Raw genomic sequence first — 18673 nt, 5'->3', positions numbered from 1 at the left:
ACAAAGGTAACTAATTACATTCAGCACAAGAGCTCGTTTGAAAGCTTGTTTGAAGCTCCTGATGCATTCAGAAGCCTACTCTGACCCCTTTTTAATTGAAACAGATGCCAGGGAGGAAGCTGCAGCAAGAAATTTAGCTGCCATGGGCAAAGGTTTTGAGCAAACTGCCCTCCTCCATGGATGACTGGTGTATTTATCCTATTTCCATGAAGTCTGAACTAGCAGTGCTCATTGGGACTGCAATAATGGGTAACTGGCAAACAGCCAGCAGAATAGGAGAGGGAAAGTGTAGCTACTGGACCGAAAGGAGATGCTCAGCCAGACAACTACTGGTAACAAACACCATACAGAGAGCACCCAACCAAGGAGTGCTCCTCAGGAAAAGCAGCAAAAAAAACCCAACACAAAACAAAAAAACAAACCACACTGGAGTGGGACTGGCTTTTTAGAGGTTCAATTTAAGACTCCTTTTTATGATGATGTAAGAGGATTGGGTCACCTTCTCTGACCACAAGGGAACCCTCTGCTCAGTTCTGTTATATCGAGTCTCTTTATTTTCATGCAGCTGCCTCTGACCATGATGACCACTGATTTCATGGTAGTTCAGACATCTATGCACAACAGACAGCAAAGTGTTAACAGTGGAAAGTGGCGGGTTTCTAAGTGGTCTATTTTTGTTCCTGCATTTTTATTTTTTTTTTCCCCTCTGGAAAAGCTAAAAATCCTATTAAAATAATTTGGCTGGCTTTCACTCTCTTCCCTAATCAGACCGTCTAGCAAGTAACTTCTTGGTAGCTGAGAAATACTTCTCTTCCAAACTTTACTAGTAACACCAATTAACACAGCAGGAAATATAAATATTTCTACCATGCAAAAAGTCACTGCAAGGCAACAACAGTCTCTGTTGATCAGGGTGAATAATGACTCGCAATACCTGTGCAAGTTTCTGAGGGAAAAAAAATAATAGCAGAAATATATTTTTAACCTTTTCCAAGCAACAATAGCTGAATTTTTGATAGAGGGAAAAAAATCCAAAAACTATATTTATTAGAATGTGAAAATGCATGTGAGATGTAATGTCTATTAGCTTTTATTTAGTGTCTTCCTCACACTAGGGAGCTTCATAATAAGAAGCAGCTGCAGAGAAATCAATGTTGGCTTCCATAGATGTTCTGTATTCATAGGGATGGCTTCTGATTGATTTGTTGGCAATGTGAGATAAAAACAATTTAAATTAAAAAAAAAAAAAAGAAAAAAAAGAGCCCAACGAGAGCTAAGGTCTGTATAAGAACAGAGTGGAAGAATAACACCAAAACAAAGGAAGAGATCCCTAACAGTTCCTCTGACCTTGCTTTATTAAAAGTTTTGTCTACATGGACAAGGGCAATGGAAAGAGAATGGCGTCTTCCTTAACTCTGACCCTCCTGAAGGTAAAATGAACAGATCAGTCAGCACAGAGTATGACAGGGATTAGTTGGCTGAGATAACAACAGAGAGACATTTATTCTTCTCCAGTTTACAGACTAAACAGAACTATTCTTACTTCTTGGTGTTTATAATAATGACTCCCTACTTGCACTGTGAAAAGCTAATCCTAACAGCTCCCACATGGCAGTATGGGGACAGTTCAAGAGTGAGTACGTAGCAGCTGCCAGTCAATCCAACACCCAGTACTGCCTTCAGAATACAGTGCCTCCTGGAAAAGAAATGTTTCCCATAAATACTAGAGCACTATCAGAATGTCCCTTTCTCCTCCACATCATTTTCAATGCACTGCAGTACATACAGGTATGATCCACAGCCACAGATATCCATCTCAGAAAATACTGAACACATTAAGGAAGCAGAAGGGACCTGGACTACTCACAGAGGCACAGATGAATGAAGCTTGAAAATGTTATGAAACAAATTTCCCTTCACATAAATTCAGCTCAGCGCCACTCTCCATGTAAAAAGCTAACTACATGTTCTTGGTGGGAAACCTTTGGATGGATATTTTCTCTCCAACAGGCACTGTGCATCTTTTAGCTGCACCACAGGTCTCCTCTGAATATACTGATGGTGCCTAGCACACGGAAATCCTGTTGAGATCAATGAAACTTCTATGCATAGAAGGGGCAGGGAATGAGCAACTGAGACCCCCAGGGTAGATAAAAGTCTTAAAAATCAAGTTCAGGGAAGGTGAGTTTGCACTGCGTGACTGGTAGAAGATTTATTTGTGGCTATATACAACTCACTGAAAGCCTGCAGTGTTACTTGTCATTGCTTTCTAAAGGAACACCAAATTAATTGCATTTAGAGCCAGATCATACAGCTCTGTACGCTGCCCAGAAAACAGCAACAACAGTTGCCTTCCTGCACAAATCCACAGTCAGCATATAGACACACTGGGATGTAAAAATTCCAAATCAAGTAGGATTGTCATGCCTAATGTACAGATGTTCACTTAGTCTGAAGCACTCTTGGCAGAAAAAAAAATGAAGACATAACACTTAAGCTTGTCTATTGTCTGCTGGTGGTGGTGAAGTGGCAGAACAGAGCTGGTTATAAAGGAGAGTGCTTTCATCCATGCAGGATTATGTCCCTCGCTCTTCTACACTAGTTTTCATTTGCAAGCTCTCCAGGATAAAGTATATTTTTCCTATACATGACATAGTGATGGGGGAAACCGAGCACACAGAAGGGCTCATACCTTATTTTTGCTGAACTTATCTTAGTATTTCACGCAGACTTCGCTAGATTATATCTGTTACAAAACACAGCAAACTGAAAGACATCAGCTGAAAACAACTCCAGAACACGGTTTCTTTATGGATTATCTTTTTAAGTGATTCACTGTCTCAAAACTTAGTAGTTAGATAAATGCTTTTACTCCATCTAAGTTAGTGTATTCCAGTGTAGCATCAGTCTCTGCAACTCATCCTCTGTAACTCACCACTGTAATCAAAATGTTAACATGAATGACCCAGAAAGCATGCAATCACTCAGCGCTGACACAAAACTACCTCTGTCAGGCCACATGGGCTTACAAGGTACAAAAGAGCTTTTTGCTGTGAATGACAGCAACTGTAGCAAATACACTCTACTGAACAGCCACCTACAAAAGACAGAGCTATTCATCACACAGTTCTGATCAAGCAAGTATTCCCAAACTGAATATATATATATATATATATATGCGCCCTTGAGTTTCATGCTCTGCAGCGTGCTTCCACATACTGTTAATCAACCCCATTGAAAATGGAAACATCTCAGGAAATTTTTCAAGCTTCAAATCCTTTTTCAATTATTTACATAGAAAAAGGTGCTGCTGTATATGGAGGAGAGACAGCTTTTGTCACTCAGTGATGACTGCCTTGGATGATGTATACTCAGGAGTGCTACTGGAGGATTTCAGAACTGGTTGTATCTTCCTTAAGTGTTAACTCTCTGTACTGCATGGAGAGTGTGAAGTCATTCTTGATTTATTCAACACACCTGATGATACATCTGGTCATAACTGCTGAGCAAACCTTGGGAGTTTGCTTCCCAAGATTAGTGGTGCAATTTATTTACATAAACATGATGAAAAAACAGCTCAAAAGTTTAATACAAAACAATAAATCATATATCCAGACATAGCTGTCTGCCACAAATAAAAACACTCCGGTAAAAATCAGCAAAATACATTTTTTACAGAAATGTTCCAAAAAGCACAGCACTCAATCACTTCAACTAAAGGCAGTTCTTACAGTACTGAGACACATACTCTATTTTAGGAGCCAATTGGTAGAGATTAAGAAAACGACAAATATTTATTCTAGTCTCAATATTAAGGGCTAGGTTTAGGAACCTGGAGATTTGGGTTCTGTTTCTGTCTGAGCCTTTAACAATCACTCTGGGAGGTTGTCACTTGATGTGGAAACTGCGTTTGCAATTCAATCTGCTGAAATGCAGAGGCTTCAGTTCCCCACACATTTCACAGAGAGCAGGAAGGCCAAAACAACTCACATACAGAAGCAACAAGTGCCCATCACCTCACCACATTTATGCCTCAATCCCTTACTGGGGAAAATGTGACATTTTCCTCCTATTATTAAGGAACTCAAGAAGCTAAAATAGTTGATAGTTGGAAAACACTCCTTCAAATGCTAATGACTAAAACAAAACATCTCACCCTTTGAAAAGCTTTGACAGACAGGGGAGAACATCCCTGCACCTATCCTACAGGTAAACAACTTTGAATCATCAGGAACAAGAAAGGAAGTTTTTATTTACCATACTGTAGTACCCTCAGGCATGGAACTCTCTCAGGCCCCACCCCAGCAGTAGTTGGACCCTTGTATGGCTTCCACCCCACAAAATAACCCAAGGTTTTTAAAACTGTTCTGTTACTTCTAACACAGATGCTGATATTTAGTACTACACATTTTACAGATCTAAGATACTCCATATTTATGTTTGCGCCCAGACAAAACCTAAACACTGAAAAAAATGTGCCCCAGAACTTCACGGAGCATCTGTATTAGGCCAACTTATTAAAGTCCCCTGCCTTTCATTACAAAATATCTACAGGAAGAGGAAATAATTTAAAGCCTTGGACAACTTTTACCTGGAAGCACTGTCTTATTTTGTACCTGCTTTGTATATACTTAAGATGTAATTTCTTTACATGGTAAGAACTGATCTTCAGGGATTCAGCAAAAGAAGCACGTTTGCATTTTTACTCTATTTACCAACTGTTATGGATGGAAAGATTATTGTGGCGAAAATGTGAAAAGAAACAAACAGGGAAGTAATGCACACCTTTATTCAAACATGTAAGTTCACAAGAAAGACTCCACAGAGGAGAGATCTCCAGAGAGCCTTCCTTAGTGCCGGTCAGCCCTTAAATGGGGTCTGGGAGGTCACACAAATGAATTGCGTTCATCTGTACTCCTGCGGGTGACTCAGTCCTTTCCTCAGGTGCTCAATCAGTGGTTCAGGCCATGACTCAACAGTTCCCATACACCAACCTTTTTCTTTAAAAATATAACCAAGTCTAAAGGATGATTAAATAGGTAATGGAATGAGGCATAATGTGACGTCTTACTGAAAGATAGTAAGGCAAACACAAGTATTTAAACCTTTTTTCAAGCTTGTGACAGATTAAGAAAGCACCATTATGTAGAAAAGTCTTCATGTTACTTTAAATACCCTGTATATCTCCCATAAACCTTTTGTGCAAAACCCTTCCATGCATATATAGAAATGAATCATATCACATTATAGCTGGCTATGCATTCTTCCCTGAGCACACTAGGCTTTAAATTGCAAAATCCATTTTTATTTTCTTTTTCATTTGTCACCTCACCACTGGAAGGAAGGTTTCCTGGAGCGTATTCCATTGCATGTCTGACAATATCAAGTCTGCCTTCAATACATTAGTATAAAAAATTGAAGATAAATGATTACATTTACATGAGGTCAATGAACAAGCACAGGAGACAGAGAGCCTACAGGATTCATTGTATCTTCTGCTACAAACCACTCAGGGACTTCTTGATGAGAATACAGATGAACAAAATAAGCAGCTAAGGGGAAAATAACTTATTTTTAGTGTTAATTTTTAGATTATTTCATGAATATGTGGGTAAATAATCATTATATGAATATTTCCTCTTGTTGCCTGCCTTCTCACAATACAGCAGTGTACTGCACAGTGTTAGCCTCTTTGTCCTTACTGTAAGTCAAGCACTTGCAGATTAGGTATTAATGGGTTTTATCTCTGAGGAACTCTCTTCTTTAATTCTGAATTACCACGTCATTCTAATCAGTGCATACGTTCTCAACATGTTAATGCAATAAAGCATTAAAAGTGGTGAGCATAGCCACAGTATAATGATTTATCTCATATATGTGCTCAAAAAGAGAAGGAAAAAAAAAGTACTTGTAAAATCTGTATTAAGTAGACAGGCTGAGCATTTTTGCTGGGCAAAAACACACATTGGGATACTAAGGAGAATCTGTAAATATTTTAACATTGCTACAAGCAAAGGGATTAACAGAGTAGAGCCCTTTGATCAATACTTGCAGCATCATGTATTATTTCCAATGGGCATGAACAGCAAAATGCTATTTATTGATTCAAGTATGCTACACATCACTGAAGTTTAATACAAGGGAACATGAAATTCTCTCTTGATCAGGAGTAAGCCACTGCCCTGACCTTTGCCTAATCAACCATTACTTTTGTTGCAGTAGCACTTGATGGTTCCCGGCCTCATTTTTCTGTGAGCTTTCCAAACCATAGACAAATCCAGTCTCAGACATCAAGAGATTAAAGTATTAGATAAATTTAAGATGAAATTAAATAAAGGTTGTGCAACAGAACTAATGGAAGTGAGGAGTGAGCAGTGAGAGCGCATAAAACATGAAAACATTCAGCTCATCAACTAATTAGGTGTTCAGTTAGTACTACTGAATAAGAACCATTTTTATTTATTTTCATTTTAATATCTTTCTAGCCTAAATAAATAGAAAGGAAGAACTTTTGCAGCTTTCGTAGTTTCATTTTCAGCATTGTTGTGGAAGCCCAAAATGGACAGCGAAAGGGAGCACAGCAGGCTGACAAAAACTGGTCCTTGTTGTGGCAAATTGGACACCACCTGATGAAATCAATGCCCAGTCTGCTCCAGATAATGCTCTGTAATGGGAGCACGATGATTGAGGGCTAGCAGTTTTCAGAAAAGACAGGCAGGCAGGGAAGGGTGGGAGAGTTGCCCACTACGTTAAGAAACTGATAGATCACATGGTGGAGGCAGGAAACCAGCATGGATGAACAAGGGCAAACAGGCAAGAGGGGGACCATGTATAAGCAGTTGAAGCAGGTATGGGTGGTCTTGGAAGAATAAAGGGATTTTCTCTGGACATGCAGAGATAGGTTCAGGAAAGCCAAGGCACAGATAAAACTGAACTTTGCAAGAAATATGAAAAATAAAAAGAAGGGATTCTAATGGGTACACCAGCCAGAAGAGTCAGACCTCCTCTGATAAATGAAAAGGGAGAACTGGCTACAACAGACATGGGGAAGGCTGAGGTACTCAACAAGTTCTTTGCCTCATCCTTCACCATCAGTGAGGCTTCCCATGCCTGTCATGTCCTTTCATCTCTAGAAAGAAATTTGGGGAGAAAAAATCCCTCCTGCTGGAAGAGAAGTGCAAATAGCCAGCAGAGAGAGGGAGGAGAATGTCCCTCTCCACTCTGCCCTCATCAGGTTCCATCTGGAGTAGTGCGTGCAGGCCTGGGACCTCAGGCAGAAGAATAACATGGAACTGTTGGAGTAGGTCCAGAGGAGGGCCATAAAGATCTTCACAGTGCTGGAGCACCTCTCCCATGAAGAAAGGTTGAGGCAGCTGGGCTTGTTCAGTCTGGAGAAGAGAATGTTCCAGGGAGAGCTCATTACAGCTTTCCAAGATTTAAAATAAGCTTATAAACAGAACAGAGAAAGACTTTTTTCATGGTCTGATGGTGATGGGACAAGGGGGAATGGCTTTAAGCAAAAGAGAGGAGATTTAGATTAGATGTTAGAAGGAAATATTTCACTCAGTAAGTGGCAAGGCACTAGCACAGAGTGCCCAGAAAAGCTGTGGATGCCCTATCCCTGGAAGCATTCAAGGCCAGGTTGGTTGGGGCTCTGGGTAGCCTGATCTAGTGGACAACAACGCTGTCCAAGGGAGGGGAATTGGATGCAGATGATTGTTAAGATCACTTCCAACCCAACCCATTCTGTTATTCTGTGATTCTATTCAATACATAAAAGGAAAGTTCAAGAAAGCAGACCATAGACATTTGAGAAATAAAAGGCCTGCAAAAAAACATTATTTTTCTTGTCATTCTGAGTCTTCTAAGATACACTGCAGGATTCTCAATCATTTATCTTATTGGAATACATACTAAATTACATGGTTCTGTTCGGGAAAGATCAACCTATTAACCCAACTGCTCTTTTTTCTATTTCATATTCCTCCAGTAGATGAAATGTTTTGAAACAAATGGTGCTGCTCCCACCTCTCATGCAAAACCCTGCTGCACATGTGACTGCAAAGGAAAAGCACAGACAAGGAAGTTCATATCAACAGCATTCCTACTGTTAAGACCTTTTGAAGACAAATTGTTGCAGTCAGCTTCCAACCTCTGCCCTTTCTGTTCATTTATTGAGTAATATTTCTTATATTTAAAAAAAACACTTGGATTACACCAGATAGAAAGGCCATATAATACAACTGCATTACTGTAAGGACCAGTAACACATACTTGTAACATGACAAGAAAAGACAACAAACCAAACATTGATGTGAACCTCTTTTGTTCTCAACACTGAACATTGATTAATTGATCCCCAAACAGTCTGCACCTGAAAATTGTGCTCAGCCACTATAGAAGAGACCAAACTCTCACTGCAGTACAAGAAGAGGGACTCCCAGTGGAGGGCCATCTCCTCAGCCCCTGATCCACAACCTCCTAGGGCTCAGCTTGTTCTCCATATTTCTTAACCTATGTTTGATAGTGCTGCATAATATCGAATTCAAACCTACTTTGCGTCTTTGTCAGTAGGCAATCTGAATAAAATGAAATAACTTTTGCTCAGAAGGGAACTCTCTCAATTTTCCTTTCACAGCTGCGTTTTCTGTTACTCAATTTCAAGGAAGTCAAAGTGACTCAAAAAACCTGACTTAATCTTTTTAAAGGGCTCATATATGGCCTTCAACCTTTTCCATAGGGACTGATGCTGCATTGTATCCAGGAAGCAAGAATGAGTTTCCTATGTAAACTTTTCAAAAAACTTTTAAGGAAGCATACTGCAACTCCCATTCTTAGCAAGGAAAAAGGATAGTCAAGGAGAAAATCACTATGTACTCTTCATGTTTTAATTTAATATATCATATGCTCCCCAAGAAGTTTCTAAGTGATACATAACAAAAATCTGAATGTGAAGGTCCAAGGAAACCAGGTAAACACATCCATATCCCTTTATATAAAATGCCACGTATTCCTCAAGAATGATTCTTGAAATAAACTTCCTTGAATTATCTTTTTTTTTTTTTTAAAATTTTTATTTTTTTACAAATATGAGCCTCCTTTTCCTCTCAAAGCATGTTGAGTTTTCTTCTGCGATTACTAACTTTACGATTCATCAAAAGTTATGCTAACACTTTATGAGCAGTTTTAATAACCTTATGACCCTCTACTATTACAATAACCAGAAATCATACATAATCCTAAACACCAATTAAGGATTTCAGAGAATGAATTTCATCAGTATCACTGAAATATGGAGTCACCAACTTTAAAATGTCACCACCTCCAGCTATCACCTGACTTGAACCCTCTCCAGCACTGTAGCCAACCTATGAGAAATTCTTTTTGGCATCTGAATAAGTGATAGATAACCATTCTCTTGACCGATAATAGAACTGATTCATAGACTACTCTGTGTATATACATTTATGTTAAGTGAGTAAAAAAGGCTGAAGAGGAGAGGACTACCTTTCCGTCTTTATAATACAAACATTATATGTAAACATGTGTAAGGAATTTTAATGAGAGGTACACTTTTAAATGTATTAAAATGAATTATGCAGGAAAACAGCAGGAGAGCAACAGATGTACAGATTCAAGGGTGACATGCTTAGTTTCACTTGATGAATGTTTGTTTTGTTGTTTTGAAAAATTAATGTAATGAAATATTTAAATTGAACAAGGAACTTTAAAATTGACTTGGGGAATGAGTTACTTCCATGCAAGGACAAGGTTTCATTACAGATTATATGCTTACTGCATCTGAATCACGACTCTATGAACAACCATTACATTATTCCAGACATTTCACAGATACCTTAGAGACAGCACATGTCCAAACCATGGTATAATCTCTTGCAGACCATGAGGCCAGAGAACAAAGTCTTCACAGCAAACTCACAGGACAGTGTTTCTAAGTAAAATGGTGGTAAGTTGATAATATTCAAAAGCTTCTGAGGGCTGGCAGTTGACCTATGGTCCAAAAAATTATGGACTATACTTTTTACCTTCACTTAATAGTGACAGAACTAGCACTGAAATTTAATTACCCTTCTTTCAGGTACTTTACCAAACGGAGGAGTTAGAAAATGATGAGAACCACCTCCCATTTCATACTGCTATCCACTAAAGCTTCTGTTTGCTTCTGTAGTCCCCAGTATATGTTTTTGTTTTGTTTTGTTTTTTTTTTAGATCAATGAAATTTTGTCTTTGAAAACTACCTTTCAGGTATTTAAATTTAGGCACCCAAATCAAAAGGACATATATAAATCAAGCAACAGATTCTCTGTGTAGCGTCTGCAGCTTTCATCACCAATAGCTTGATACCCCACTGCAGCCTTACGTTATACAGAGAAAAAGTATGAGTTTGCTGATTGCCCAGCTTGAGATCAAATCCCAGAATTATAAATAAGAGTGAGGTTGTAATGCCCAATGGAAAGTGACTGTGAATGAAGCAACAAACAGAAATTATTAACCTTGCCCTCAGTGCCTCAGACAATCAGAAGATTATTATTTGCAAAGAGTAGGAATGTTTATGAGAATATTCAGCCTTTCCTCCGTGTAAGAATTGCTCACGAAGCAAGTAAAGAAGAACAGAGGAGGTTATGATGACATAACTTGCATGCCGAGCCTTTGAAATGATAGCCTCGTGAGAAAGAACATGAATCAGAAGGATTCTTTGACTTAAAACAGCAGAAAAACAAAACAAAACAAAAAACCCTCTCACTGTCCAGCACTATGTCTTTACCAGTTAGAATGGCTCATATCCAAGAAATGCAAACTAACTGCATATGACTGATGCAGCTGCAAGGTTGTTTTGCAAAAACAAATGAACTTTTTTTGCCCAATAATATTCCTTAATTCTTATCCAGCTCTGAACAGATCACTACCAATAACAGCAGCAGCAACAAAAACCCTTCTGGCTAAAATAATCTAAATTGCATAATATGTGGAAATTTAATTATTTTTATAACAATTTAACCTCAAGAATTATCTGTGCATCTGCCAGACACTCTTCTTCCCCCTTACTCAGTAGCTTTATTCTCCATACAAAAGATCCACAAGCAGAGCACTTTTTTCATGGTGGATTTTACCAAAAGTATATTTTAATATCATGAAAATTCAATTAAATGACAGAGTACAATTATCTGTTCACTGGCAAACAGGCAGTCTGCATTAGTCCAGCTCTGCTTTGCTGAACTGTGTTCAACTGCTCAAAGCATTCGACTGGTTCATTATAAGAATTCATCAGACACCCTGGCTCTGGCACAACAGCATAGAAAATGGGATGCACAATGTCCACTGCTCCCTGTGTTTTGTCTGCTGCTGCCTGAAAGATGGCTCTGCTCTTGATGGAAATGGTTTTATAAGTATTTCACATGTTAGTGTAGCTTCATATACATACGGTTGGTACTAGCCATGTCTGTTAGCCATGTTTTATCTTGATGTTCCACCCTCCCTTTTAGACCATAGAAAATTGAAATTAACTGTAGTGGTTTTGCTTTCACCTCCTGTCAGTCAAAATGCCTTATAAATCAGCAACGATGTTATTTTATACCATGTTAGACACGTGCAGCCTTACATCCTGGTGTAACTTCCTACCAGAGCACACAAGGCCACCCTGTCCCTGTAGAGCTGAGCTGGCAGCCCCATGCTGATGGCACACAGTATATCTGATTTAATTCCTATTTAAATCTGAAACTCTCAATGGAGCTAGAAAGAGCTTTGATCCTTGGAGATGTTTCAAGGGAGCTGCCCCCCTCACTGATGCAGGCTGATTTCAGATCTGAAATGTCATGCACAATTACCCCAAAGTCCTTGACTCTGAATCGCCAAATAACTCCCAGCACTATGCAGGCTTTTCTCTTTCCCCTGACAACTTTCAGAGCTTGAATTGAGTAAAGTACAAGATTTGTCCTTCAGAAGTACTCAATAAAATGAGAGCCCTGACTTAACACAGAAAGAAAAGTACAATATTTCTTTAAAGAAATTAAGTGGCAGAATGCAAACTACTGGGAAACAGATAATAATAATGCCTCACAATGCACGCCATCTAAAGATTTCCAAACTGTTTTTTTATTCAATTCATGTTTTGGGATCTTTCCAATTAGGACAAAACCTCCTTCTTCATGTCAGAGGAGCATGTAGAGACTGTTGTTATATTGGGTTTGTACATTACACTGGTGTATATCAGCCTTGTATTGTCTTTCAGCATTAAAATTGTGTATTATAGTTGCTATATTGTGCTTGTGTTGGGATTTTGGGATATCGCTGTATCACTCCTCTAAGCCACAACCTCATGTAATGTCAGATATCTCCAAATAAGTAAATCAGGTATTAAAAAACTTACACTTCTCATGTGAAATACCTGAAGGAATCTGTTCAAGGAATATTGGATTCTGACAATGAGAAGGAGTCTCAGAAGGAAGGAAAAAGCATTTTATGTGGGCTGTTAAAACTATCTTTCTTACAGTCTATAGTACAGAGACTCTGAACTTGCCATTTTTATTTTTATACACTGACAAAACTAATAATCATAACAAAGACCACAGAACAGATCAGATCCTCCTCTCAACCAGGCAGCAACAGCCATGGGAAAGCAGCTATGATGCCATTAAGTGCCTGCTCCCCAGCCTCGCCTGTCAGTTAGCTCACCAGCCCAAAGACATTCTCAGAACTCTGTCAACTTGATGCACATGAAAATGAGCACACAGTTTTACAGCAAATAAGCAAAAAAAAAGAAAAAAAAAAATAGGGGTAGTCTTTAACCAGGAAATTAAAACCAGGATCTAACAAAAGCATGTTTCTAATTTCAGCAAAGGAGGAGACTCAGAATCTTAAAAGCTGTCTTCTTGTCTGGAGTAGAGCTTTGAGATTTCCAGACAGGCAACAAACAGTGAAAAAACATAAACACACAGAAGAAAAAAGAAAAGAAAGAATGAAATAGAAGAAAAAATCAGCAGAAGAAAAATACATCAGGATCCCAAATGCAAAAGAATGTGCTGAGAATTGGCTGTTTTTAAGTTTGACGCAACTTGTAAAAGCTAGCATGGAAGATGAGGAACTGTTTTAAGTTGATAGATGCTTTAAAGTTCTGAGCAAGAGAAAACAGGAAATACCTAAGGAATTGTTATTTTGGTTTTGGCAGATATTAGGGACAGACCTTTAAAGTGCCACAAGAGCAAAAGGATATCCTTTTTGAAGGGAAGATGAGCACTCTTCTAAGAGCTGAGCTCAATTGCTAAAGCCCTTAAAAAAGGATTGATGTGTGTGAATGTTAACATTCATGGCTCAACTCTCTATTCAGCTCAGATGAGATCTAATTTCAAGAGACAGGTATTTCAGCACAAAAGCACGTGCCAGCGAATTAAAAGCAGTATCCAGATGGAAGATGCAGGCAGCAACAGTCTCAGAAATCAGCACACAATAGTAAAATGTCAAGAAACTTAATTCCTTAAAAGTGATTACCTAGACAAACAGATTTACGATATCTAAAACCAAAATAAAACTCACAGGAACAAGCACAATCTGACCTTAGGAGGTAATGAGCTTGAACTAAGATGTGAGATTAAAAATCAGATTTCTTTGAGATCTGCTGGATTCAAAAAGTATTTGGAAGAGCTACACACCATTCGCTTTTATTATTCTTGGCACTCCAAACTTGCTATGAAGGACCAGGTAAGTCTTTCTGTCATTGGTCTCACCTTCTCTATCTCTATCTATAAAAAATGACCAAAGACTACTCATTATAACACTTGTGAGTTGCTCAAGTCCTAAGGGCACCGAAGGAAATGGAAACAGATAAGAGCAATGAACAACAACAGCAACAAAAAAAACAAAACGTCCAAAGCTATCCAAGTAGAAAAAGAATAGAGTTGTTTTTAATGTAAGTGGACACTGATATACCATCATATACCACTATACATTTGATGATTCAGAAGAGTTCTTAGCTTGCCCAAACAATTCAGAAAAATTGATTTTGGTCTGTCCAGAATGACAAACTTTTAAGACAAAGATTCAAAACCATTGTTCAAATCTCAATGCAAGGCTCAGCGCTGTGATAGACAATTACTGTTCACGACAAGAACAGAGCAATTTTGTAAGGGTGATTTGAACATGAACTAAGAAGCCTTTCTTGACCATTTCAAGAAAAAGAAAAAAAGAAAAAAATCACATATGTATACATAGATGTATTGCTCTATCTTTATGGAATCAGTGTTGCTGAAAAATGGACTTGCAAACAATTCTGGTATGACCAGAGTTCAAATGTTGGATCACAACTCAAATCTTCCCAGGTTGGTAGCCTGCATCTAAATCTATAGAAATCAACAATGCAAAGCATATTCAGTCAATATCTTACACATGTATCAGAGCTCAAAAAGACCATGCAAAACAGACAAAGCAAGATGAGTAGCTGTCATATAGGTTTAGCTCTGATGATATAAACTTGTTATCAGACAAGGTTATCAGATGACAGAAGGTTTCTCCTGTCTAATGTGTCACAACACAAAACATTAAGCAATTTGGACTGCACTGAGAAAAAGAAAGCAAAGGATCTTCTCCAAGCACTTACCCCCAACTGAGGCACTGCCTACTCAGTGTGGAGGAATCTGTGCCACCAGCAGGCAAACCCTTCCTGTCAGAGTGGGGAACTGACAAGATGCAGACAGTGTCTGATCTGCGTCTGCAGGCACAGGATGTGCAGATGCAGGACTGTATTTACAAGGTCAGTGCAGCTGAGGTTGGCTCAAAACCCAGGAAGGAAGTCTTTGAAATGTTGGCATAAAAAAGATGGTGACAGCAAGGCAACACAAGCTGTGAGGGAGACACACTGTGCCAAGCTGTCGGGAACTGGGAAGAACGACAGGGAGCCATTTCAGCAGTCGAGGCACTCTTTACAAGGTGCTCAGCAACAAGGAAAGAGGCACGCAGTCAGCTCTTCTTTCAGTAGCTGCTCATGCAGATTAGACTTGTTAGCACCAGGAAATAAGCAGGCAAAAAACCTCTGGAAAGTGACAAAATATGGACCAAACCATTAAACCAAAGGAGAAATCTATCGTAGTTCTAAATGCTGCTTCTCTCACAGTGCACCATGAAGTTTCTATTATGGTCTATAACAAAAATCTCACTGCTCAGATGTGTGGTGTAAGGATTTATATCCTAGTTAACCTGGCATTGTCTCTTCCCCTGAATAATCTTTCTTTACTAAATCTGCCTTCAGTGGTGTACATCAAATGCTGACAGACCCAGTCAGCAGTGTGTGATATTCTGATTTCCTACTTGCTGTTTCTAAGTCCCGATAGCTACATTTAATTTCATTAAATGCACTTGTGCTGGTTACAGCTTTTCACAGGCCTCTGCAGGGCTCTGTTACAGTATTCAGTTTGAGACTGGACTGCTGCAGATTCATCAAGTCCCTGGAAAAAGGGTTAGATTACAATGTCATTTTCTACAGCAGTTAGTGCTAGTCTTTTTGTACATTGTTCTCCTCCTGTAGAGGGTTAGAAACATGATAAATATAATTATGTATGTGTTTTGTTAATGTGTGTGTTTTTTATTTGAAAGACGTGTAGCAATCAGGCAGGTCTTCATGTTCACTGCTAGGTATGGGATACGATGCATGAGAGATGGTAATGAGGTATCAAATTAGCCATTGATTGAGCTCTGCCAGTGGTGACTGAAAACCATTATGTGGTGACTGCTCTTTTTGGGGGGTCTGTTTGAAGTATGTTGGTGATCCTCATGTATTTCCTAGGACACAAACACCTGCAGAACAAAACCCACTATCAAAATCAATATAATTAACATCATTTTGAAATGCTCCGTCAAAAGGATAGGTGGACCTTCTTCCTGATCTTAAGAGTTGATCTTTATTGTGTGAAAAATATAAGCTTTCAGATTACAAATAGGTTTTGTTGTATAAAAAGTTTTATTTCCCAGGTCTGACAGTCTGAGGGAGGTAGAAAGAAACTAACTATCTAACTAATCAACTATATTCAGTGAGTGCAGAGTGTAATCACTAACCCAATAGCAGAAGAAGCTGATTGTATTACTTAAGGTAACACTGTAGGTGAAGAGCACCCACAAAAATTGCAACATTTTTGGTTAGCATTTTTGGAAGGGTTAGAATTTGCATTTTTTGAAGATAAAAGTCTTACATGTAGTAATTAGTGGTAAAGCTAGCTCCCTGCAAAGTACATTTTTATACCAAACCAATGAAATCAAAATTAATGCATTACTTTTTCTCCCCTTCTCTCTCTCTCTCTCTTTTTTTTTTTTTTTTTTTGTTTGTTTTGTTTGTTTTCTTTCTTGTTTGCTGAACAGTAGCAATTCCAGAAGTATTGTATATTCAAGGATTATATATAGGGTTCTGGCAGAAGTGCTACATGCAAAATGCTGTATTAATGAGCTTTAACAAAAAGGATGCAGACAGAATCAGACCTCTAGCACCTTTTCCCTCCCTCTCGATGCTTCTCACACTGTAGAAGGCAAACTGAGGCACATCACAGACGCGATAGTAGTCACAGTAAAATGAAGGTTGTTTTGCCTCTTTAAATTTCCTATGATTGAACCTGGGAAAGACCTTTCTATGATGTTATGATCAAACACTTCCATTCAGAAGAAAAAGACTAATAGAAATGGCCCATAAAATTGGGATTCTGAAGCTGCTAAAGATGGCTGACCATCATAATGTCATTGCTGATGGAAAAACTCAAATAAAACATCAGTTTTCTCAGCAGTTTCAAGCTGAATTGCTTTTCTCCATTGTGCAGTACCATTTGAGGAAGAAAACAGGGAAAGACTGTCTTCAATTATGCAAGAAGCTCCTGGTTTTCAAAACAAATAGAAACTGCCATTGTGATAAGCTCTCCTTTTGTCTCAGTGAATTATAAAGGGAAAGATCTTTACAGGCTACTTGAGAGACTTCATGCCACTTCATGCTTTCCAGGTGGGAGCTGTGCAGCAGAGTCTTCAGTGCTTCCCTGGCCAAAGGAAAGGTTTATTTTTTGAAGGACGGAAGGAAAATGGCAGAAAGGCAAGACCTGAAAGGCCCAAGAATATCCCATTCCTGCTGTATATTCTTCCTTCTCTCACTAAAGACACAAGTGCCAAATGTGAGAACACTGAATGAATCTTCAGGATACTTCTGTTCACAAAAGCATTTGAAGACTGGATAAATACGCTCTCCTTTGAGCCAGTTTCTCTGCAAGAACCAGCAAGAGTATTTGGAGAAAGCCCTCCACACAGCCCTGATAGAGCAAAACTATCTCTGTGAAGCCGCCACCTGAATGTGTTCTGACAGCATTCATGTCCTTGCTGAGCAGTGAAAGTGGCAGGGACCAGGTGCACATCACCTGGATGCTTATTGATTTACAGCAGTGTTCCAAAATAGGCTAAAAAAACTGATGCTCCAGTTTTATTGGGATATCTGAAAAGGACAGTCCCAGGGGCTTCCACTTCCAGGTGAAATATGGACCTCCAAAGCAGTAGATCAAAGATTTTATACTTGTACGCTCTTAAGCTTCAATAAAACCTTTGTTTTCAGGTTAGTTGGAATTTATAGGGCAAAGGTTCAGACTGAAACTTCTGACTGAAACTTCTCCATTCTTCACATTTCAAAATGTTTAATGTGACTTGAAAGCTAGTGGAAAAGTGAGAGTGAGGAAAGAAGGAGGCAAGAAAGGATTTTTCTATAAAGGAGCTGAAAGGGAAATAATTCCCTTTGGTTTAAAAAAAAAGAAAAAATAATAAAAAAAAAAGAACACAAACTGATTTCTGGATAGTATTGAGCACAACACGCAGTTAGCTCAGGAGGTTAGCCTGTGTTAGCCTATGCTCAGCTAGATTGATGCCCTTGCTGAAGTTAGCATTTTAGTTGGCACAGGTGTGACAACACTCTACTGCAGCAGGAGGGCCTGCAAAGCAGATGTACTCCATCATTTAAATTGTCCTGAAGGGACTAATAAAGTAATGCAGGAGAAGTTATGCCAAGGGGAAGAAACAGGAGGAGTTTTGCCACTGCTGGCCAGAGTTGATGTGAAAATGGAATTCCTCCCTGAAATCTGAATCATGTACAAATGAGTTTACAATGTTCCACATTGTTTCATGCTCTGATTTGCATGTTTTTGTTTGTTTGTTTTGCTTTGTTTTAAATCGCCGGCCCTTTAGACCTATGCAATCTGAAATTCAAGCTGTGAATCTTTCTGGCTCATAAATTTTGCTTGCTATAACACCTGCGCAATTCATCTGTCTGGTCTTGGATTTTGCAAGCACATCCAAGGAACAGCACTGTCCCTGCACCAGAAACTTGTCAACGCTTCTATGGCTGATGTATGAGCATGATAGAATTCAGTGCACCTGCTCTCAGCTGTGTTGGTTATGCAGTGGTATCGTGTAGAAAAGACCTTTTGGTTCATCAGCAGATACGTCTGTCTTTGCATATAAGGGGAAGAAATTTGCTGAATCATTAGATGTAAATAGTCACTCTCCAAAGCAAAAATATGCTTTGAGGTGAAAAGAAAAATGTATATACTAGAATTAGTTTAGATAAACTGTGACACAGTTCATTATCACTAGATATTACAAATGATAAAAGAATGCAGTTCTCCATTTGACAGGAAAAAAAAAAAAAAAA

General features: G+C 38.7%; 1 protein-coding gene across 9 annotated transcripts in view; it reads right to left on the bottom strand.

The window, feature by feature from the left end:
• Positions 1–18673, bottom strand: part of RBMS3 (RNA binding motif single stranded interacting protein 3) — a 689820-nt gene that overhangs the window by 113397 nt on the left and 557750 nt on the right. The gene's annotated exons all lie outside the window — the stretch shown is intronic.

Source organism: Coturnix japonica, chromosome 2 (genome assembly GCF_001577835.2).
Source record: "Coturnix japonica isolate 7356 chromosome 2, Coturnix japonica 2.1, whole genome shotgun sequence".
Classification (NCBI taxonomy): Eukaryota; Metazoa; Chordata; class Aves; order Galliformes; family Phasianidae; genus Coturnix; species Coturnix japonica.
The sequence above is the reverse complement of the archived record's forward strand: the minus strand, read 5'-3'. Positions and strand labels throughout refer to the sequence as shown.